This window comes from Asparagus officinalis, chromosome 9, assembly GCF_001876935.1.
Source record: "Asparagus officinalis chromosome 9, Aspof.V1, whole genome shotgun sequence".
NCBI classification, from domain to species: Eukaryota; Viridiplantae; Streptophyta; class Magnoliopsida; order Asparagales; family Asparagaceae; genus Asparagus; species Asparagus officinalis.
Window position 1 is genome coordinate 59,207,580 of NC_033802.1, and position 8,122 is coordinate 59,215,701.

An 8,122-nucleotide genomic window follows, 5' to 3' on the forward strand; every position below is an offset into this window, starting at 1 on the left:
CATTGTGCAAAGTTTCAAAATATGGTTTAGCCTAAATGTCAAAATTCATATTGTTTACATTTTCGTGTTTTGAACTATTTTGTAAAATGATGATTTTTCACAAATGGGAAATGCAATTTGTAAAATTCTTTTTGTAACATGCTCGCTTACATGTTTATATACTTTTCGCAAAGTTTCATAATATTTGGACTTCATTTGTTATTTTTAACACATCTTCAAAAGTCTCAAAAATAGCTTTAAAAACCTGTTATAAGTGTATCAGATTTCGGTCGACCGCACCGGTCGACCGATCCTGAATTCATGTGTTCACTGGGCGACAACCCCGTCTCTCACCACACACTTCTCTCGGTGTACAAGTGTATTACAAGTGAATCCTCACAATTAAGCATCATATAAATCAATTAATTGTTCTCTAAACAATGTGAGAACTCAATTAAGCTCACTCTCAATGTCACAAACCCATAACCCTAAATTATACTATGAATGTAAATACAATAAGCTCAATAGGTTGTGTGTGAACAGAGAGTATCAATAAAACAATTTAAACTCAAATCCAAGAAAATGTTTTTCAAATAGTTTAACAAGGTTTTAAACTTGTTTAGTGTTTGTTTAAGTTTGTTTTAAGAAGCTTTTAAGCATTTGAGTGTTTCGGTTTTGTGAATCAATTCCACAAGAGCTTGAGAAGACTATCTATTGAAGTTTGAGCTTCCAACTATCCTCCCTCCATCTCTTGTTATCAATTAATAAGTTTTCTAAACTCAATCTCTAGTTTTACATTTATATACTTGTTTGATTATAATTGTTCTTAAGCTAGATTTTATATTTGAGTTTAGTTGATTTGATTTATACTCATTGTTACACACACCCAATTGAGCCTAAAGTATTTGCATACATAGTATATTAAAGTTGTGAGAGATTGTAACATTGAGTTGTGCTTAATTGAGTTCTCCCCTTGTATGAGAGAACAAATTATTTATTGTTACATTGTGAGTCTTGTAAGGTTTTCGGTGAGCTAGAAAACCGAGTGTGTTGTGAAGTTTTCGGTGAACTAGAAAACCGATTGTGAGGAGTGACGTTGATCGGTGAGTGTTGAAAACCGACATTATGAGGTGTAAACGTTATTCGGGTGAACGTAGAAAACCCGGTTGTGATAGTGGATTTCTCCCCAGGAGTGGGGAGCGGAGACGTAGGACGGAAGGTCCGAACTCCGTGATCATATTGCTTGTTTGAGTTTGTCTTTGGTGTAGTTGTTTTTGCATTTATCTTATATCGCCAATTGTGCATTACTCATCCTTTTTATGATCCACTATCTAGTTTATATTGTTTACCCTTGTGTTAGTTTATATATCCTTGCATATATATTTTGCTATATATCTCTTTGCTAGGATATATCATATTGTATATTGCTTATCCTAGCTCATATATATTATTGCATTTCATACTTGCTAGGATAACTTGTTAATTAGTTTTAATTGGCATTTAATCAGATTAGATTAGCATAAGACCTGCTAGGATAACTTGTGAATTAGTTTTAATTGGCATTTTAATCGGATTAGATTAGCATAAGACCCTAATCACCCCCCCTCTAGGGTCTAACACCAAGTTGAGCTACAATGAAGATCAAGATCAAGCTTGGGTAATCTAGTTTAGATTTTATATTATGTGTGTTAAATACTTCAAGCTCAGTCTTATGCTAATCTAATCCGATTAAATGCCAATTAAAATTAATTAATAAGTTATCCTAGCAAGTATGAAATACAACAATGTATATGAGCTAGGATAAGCAATATGAACAACAAGATATATCCTAACAAAGAGATATAGGCAATGTATGTGCAAGGATATATAAGCTCAAGGGTAAACAATCTAAACTAGAATATAATCAACAAGCAATATACAAAGGCGATATAAGATATGAACATAAAAGTAAGTGCGCCAATGCAATCACAAACAAGCAATATGATTACGGAGTTCGGTCCCCACGACCTACGTCTCCGCTCCTCACCTCGAGGAGATCTCCACTATCACAACCGGGTTTTCTACGTTCACCCGAACAACGTTTACACCTCACAATACAATCACTATGTAATCACACCTCACACACTAAGTGTTGGTCCTAGCCCGTGTCCTCCTCCTCAAGTGCTCGGTTACAACCTCTCCCTAGGCACGTCAACCGACGCCACTCCTCTTGGATTCGACCCCGTCTCTCACCACACACTTCTCTCGGTGTACAAGTGTATAACAAGTGAATCCTCACAATTAAGCATAATATAAATCAATTAATTGTTCTCTAAACAAGGTGAGAACTCAATTAAGCTCACTCTCAATATCACAAACCCACAACCCTAAATTATACTACAAACCCACAATCCTAAATTATACTATGAATGTAAATACAATAAGCTCAATAGGTTGTGTGTGAACAAAGAGATAAAACAATATAAACTCAATATGAAATCTAGCTTATGAAATTAAGAACAAACTTATAAAATGCTAGAATTGAGTTTAAGAAAACTTCTCTTAAAGATGACAAGAGAGTGGGAGAAGAGTGAATGCTCAAACACCAAAGGATGATCTCCACTTGCTCTTGTGAAATTGAATTCACAAACTCAAAATACTCAAATGCTTAAAAGCTTATAAACTTCTTAAACTTATTTTAAAACTCTCTTAGTTAGTTGGAGAGCTGAAGGCAATGGGGTATTTATACCCTCTCAAAACTCAGCCAAAACTCCCAAAACAAAAGACCAAAAACACCCCACCAACGGTAACAAAAATAGCCGTTGGAAACAGTCAGAACGAGCGGCGGTCGACCGACGAAATCATTCGGTCGACCGACGAAATAATTCGGTCGACCGACGGAAATTTCGGTCGACCGCTATCCAGGTCGAAAACAAAAAAAAAGCTGACTTATCCGGTCGACCGGTGCGGTCGACCGAAGGAAGCTCTCGGTCGACCGCGGCTGTCGACCGACGAACTCTCTGGAGCCTACTGTCGAAAGAACAAACGAGCGGTCGACCGGTGCGGTCGACCGAAAACTGATATGTCAGGTTCTGAAAACTGTTTTGCTGATTTTAAAATGCTGTTTAAAAATATCAAATAAATTATTCTAAAAAATGTAAAACTTTGGGGAATGATTGTAGACATGATAATAAACATGCTACAACGACTGGTTTGCAAAAAGGACTTCCCAAATGAAAAATATCATCATTTGGCAAACATGTTCAAAAACATGAAAACCTAAAAATTGATATTTTGATATTTTGACTTAAACAACATTTTGAAACCTTATGAAATGATTGTATAGACTTGATAAAAGATATAACATGTTGTTATGAAGTCTATAACCTAGAAATATAATATTTTCATAAAATTGCATGTCTATGCAATATATTCAAAACACTAAATATAATTTCATTTAATATAAGCTTGTTTTAGGTGAAATCATATATATACATATAAGCATGAAACAAAATAGTATTTTCCAATTCTATGCATTTGTTTCATATATAAACTCGAAAACTATAAAACCAAAAACATATGTATAAATAGTATTTTCCAATTCTATGCATTTGTTTCATATATAAACTCGAAAACTATAAAACCAAACACACACACACACACACACACACACACACACATATATGGGAATCATTTGCAAATAAAGATTTTCTTTTAAAATTATTTTGCAAATGAGAAACATTCTTAAACAATGGTCTATTTGGAACATATTGCAATTTAGAAGCTTTTTGTATATCAAAACAAAATTTAGCAAGATGTCCAAACCTACCACAAACATCACATTTAAAAACATGTGGTCTATTGGAAGCATTTGTCAAATGAGATTTTCTTTTCAAATCAAAGCAATATTTGGCCAAATGACCAAAACGACCACAATAATCACACTTGAACACACTAGCATGCTTATGATGAACTTTGTGAGAATGAGCATGTGAATGTGTAAGTGTACAAGATGAAGAAGCTACATGAGATGCACAAGGAGCATTAGAATTCTTATGTTTGTGTGCATCATAACAAAACTTAGCTAAATGACCTTGACGGCCGCAAATAGAACACTTATAAGTTTTGCTATACATGTGTGCATAATGAGTGGATGATCTTGATTTAGCACACATATCCATAAGCTTCTTATGATTATTAATGCATGTTTTCAAAGTTGAATCTAAAGATGAAATACTATTTTTCATAAGATTCAAATCTTCATTTTTAGGCACATATGCATTTTTAGAAGTAGAACATAAATAGTTATTTATAAAAGAAGCTGTATCATTCTTTATGTTCTCTACTTCTAACATGGCATCAATCTTAGCATGAGATAGGCTAGCAATAGATGAAATCAAATTTCCATTTTCCAAATTTAATAAGTCATTGCTTTCTTTAAGCATAGTATTTTCATTTTCAATGACATCAAATTTGGACACTAGCTTCTCATGATCGGATTTTAAAATATCATGCTTGCTTTTTAAATCATTAAAATCATTTTGCAATTTGTTATAGGCATGTAATAATTTTTCACTAGCACAAGCAAGTTCATCACTAGATAAATCATTAATGGATTCGAACTCGCAAACCTCACTAGGGCTATCGCCTAGTGCACGTGTGCATGAAGCTCCATATGAACTTGAAGCGGGATCCTCCAAAGCTTGTCGGATCGCCTCCAAGTCTCCTTGATGCGCTTCTATGAATTTCCATAATGTATAAGCGCTATCAAAAGAATCAAGCTTGTTAGACATAAATGAATCAAATGCATTTAATAAAAATTCTAACATAAGCTTGTTCATAATAAACATCTTTTTATCATGTTTGCTCCACTTGGATTTCTCCAACGTGGGCACAATATAAGCACAATCAATGATTTCCCATAAATCGATATTTTTAGATTGAACAAATATTTTGAATCTAAAGCATCATTGAGCATAGGGGAAAACATTTAATCTAGGAGCAATATTGATGGCATAACCTAAACCATGCATATCCATAATATAAAAGGCAAGCAAGATACAAATAAAGCTCAAAATTAGATTAGCACAATAAGCTAACTTGGATCTTTAACTCAAGGCGATTAGACCTTAAATCAAAGAGCACCAAGCTCTGATACCAATTGTTAGACCCTAGAGGGGGGGTGATTAGGGTCTTATGCTAATCTAATCCGATTTTATGCCAATTAAAACTTAATTAATAAGTTATCCTAGCAAGTATGAAATACAACAATGTATATGAGCTAGGATAAGCAATATGAACAACAAGATATATCCTAACAAAGAGATATAGGCAATGTATGTGCAAGGATATATAAACTCAAGGGTAAACAATCTAAACTAGATAGTGGGCAATATAATCAACAAGCAATATACAAAGGCGATATAAGATATAAACATAAAAGAAGTGCGCCAATGCAATCACAAACAAGCAATATGATTACGGAGTTCGGTCCCCACGACCTACGTCTCCGCTCCTCACCTCGAGGAGATCTCCACTATCACAACCGGGTTTTCTACGTTCACCCGAACAACGTTTACACCTCACAATACAATCACTATGTAATCACACCTCACACACTAAGTGTTGGTCCTAGCCCGTGTCCTCCTCCTCAAGTGCTCGGTTACAACCTCTCCCTAGGCACGTCAACCGACGCCACTCCTCTTGGATTCGACCCCGTCTCTCACCACACACTTCTCTCGGTGTACAAGTGTATTACAAGTGAATCCTCACAATTAAGCACAATATAAATCAATTGATTGTTCTCTAAACAAGATGAGAACTCAATTAAGCTCACTCTTAATGTCACAAACCCACAATCCTAAATTATACTATGAATGTAAATACAATAAGCTCAATAGGTTGTGTGTGAACAAAGAGATAAAACAATATAAACTCAATATGAAATCTAGCTTATGAAATTAAGAACAAACTTATAAAATGCTAGAATTGAGTTTAAGGAAACTTCTCTATAGATGACAAGAGAGAGGGAGAAGAATGAATGCTCAAACACCAAGGATGATCTCCACTTGCTCTTGTGAAATTGAATTCACAAACTCAAACCCTCAATTGCTTAAAAGCTTCTTAAACCAAACTTAAACAAACACTAAACAAGTTTAAACCCTTGTTAAACTATTTTAAAACATTCTCTAGAATCCTTGAGAGTTGAAGACAATGGGGTATTTATACCCTCTCACAACTCAGCCAAGAAACCAGAGCAAAAAGACAAAAAGGCCCCCAGAAAAACTAGCTCAGAAATAGCCGTTAGAAGTCCAACGGTCACATTGTCGGTCGACCGAAAATTCCGTCGGTCGACCGATGGAAAAATTCGGTCGACCGATGGAAAGTTCGGTCGACCGTTATCCAGGTCGAAAACAGGAAATCAAGCAAACACTTATCCGGTCGACCGGTGCGGTCGACCGAAGGAAGCTCTCGGTCGACCGCGGCGGTCGACCGACGAACTCTCTGGAGCCTACTGTCGAAAGAACAAACGAGCGGTCGACCGGTGCGGTCGACCGAAAACTGATATGTCAGGTTCTGAAAACTGTTTTGCTGATTTTAAAATGCTGTTTAAAAATATCAAATAAATTCCAAAAAATGTAAAACTTTGGGGAATGATTGTAGACATGATAATACACATGCTACAAAAACTGGTTTTCTAAAAAGACTTCCCAAATGAGAAATATCATCATTTTGCAAAATAGTCCAAAACATGAAAACCTGAAAATTGATATTTTGATATTTTGACTTAAACAACATTTTGAAACCTTATGAAATGATTGTATAGACTTGATAAAAGATATAACATGTTGTTATGAAGTCTATATCCTAGAAATACAATATTTTCATAAAATTGCATGTTCTATGCAATATATTCAAAACACTAAATATGATTAACTTATTAATTAGTTTTAATTGGCATTTAATCGGATTAGATTAGCATAAGACCCTAATCACCCCCCTCTAGGGTCTAAAACTATAAAACCAAAAACATATGTATATATATATATATGAAAACCAATATAATGTGTGTGTATAGATATTGAGCTTAACGTACTTAACACACATAATATAAAACCTAAACTAAGTTATCCAAGCTTGATCTGGTCTTCAATGTAGCTCAACTTGGTAAACTCGCGGATGAAGCTTGAACTTGATCTTTGACTTTGAATTGCATAAGCTTCAACCCGACATTCAGCCAACCTCCTTTGGATATCATCGTTGAAGCTCTATTCCATCCATCCTCCAACAACGTTGTTTGTCTACAAAACATAGGAATGCACAAACACTAGACAAACAACATTAGTAATAAATTATTTGTTAAACATCATCAAAACAAGAAGGCCAACAATAACGTCTTAATAAAAAATAAAATAGAAGGAATGAAATGCACTATTTTCTGAATATTTTATAGAATAGGTTTTTTTGAAGTAAATTAGGAACTTTTGGAAGGGATTTTCATAAACTTTTTTCAATACTTTTATATGCTTATGTGGATGTTTTCATTATATAAAAGTGTACTAGATTTAGTATTAATCTTTATTTTATGATTTTTTTAAAGTCTATCAAGGATTAAGAACAAACTCCATATTATCTTTTGTGTCATTTTAGCCCACTTTTAACCAATCATCTTGTCTTATGATATTTAATTATTCAGTTTCCTTTTAGAACGCTATTTTTTAAAGTGTTTTTCACTTTTACAATGCTATATTTTCTCAAGTCAAGATTGGTTTCATGTCGGTCTCAATGACATGATAATTCAAATTGATTTCGGATAACATTTATTTCCTGTCGGTTCAATTATCAATATAAAAATTTAAATTGGGCGTAGTTCATTTAAACGAATATTAAAGAAAATAATAATCACAATACTAAAGTTTAGAGATTTAAGTAAGCAAAAAACCATCAAAGTGAAACCGAGGAACAAGTTTTAGTAAGAAAATAAACCAAATATACTTAATCATGATATTTGACCACGTGTATTGCACGTGCATAAAACCTAGTGACTAGTGAGCCCTAAACTTTCAGAAGTTATCGGGAGTTACCTGATAATCTTCTAAAGTTAAGGGGAGTTTTATGATATTTGGCCTAAAAACTAACTTTAACCTTTTTAAGGCGTTTTTAA